Below are 315 nucleotides of genomic sequence, written 5' to 3'. Positions count from 1 at the left end.
TTTTTTTCCCTAAACAATATATGGCAATTATTAGATGTGAAATTATTGAACAGATTGCCCACACACGACGAGCTGCTGTTCTCCAAGCATTTTCCCTCCCTCTGATTATGGTCTTTTTATGGGCTTTTATTAATTACATAATAGGGGATATGTCTAGCTTACGTAAACCATAGGTTACTGCCTGTTGTGTTCTTTGGTTGGCTTTACTTGTTTATGTTTAGTTATATTTACCAGAAAACAAAGAGATAATGAATAAGCTTCATTCGAAAATAATGCTGTCCTTGACTTCGACCAAATGGTTATGCACAAAAAAAT

Source organism: Penaeus monodon, chromosome 32, assembly GCF_015228065.2.
Source record: "Penaeus monodon isolate SGIC_2016 chromosome 32, NSTDA_Pmon_1, whole genome shotgun sequence".
Lineage (NCBI taxonomy): Eukaryota > Metazoa > Arthropoda > Malacostraca > Decapoda > Penaeidae > Penaeus > Penaeus monodon.
The sequence above is the reverse complement of the archived record's forward strand: the minus strand, read 5'-3'. Positions refer to the sequence as shown.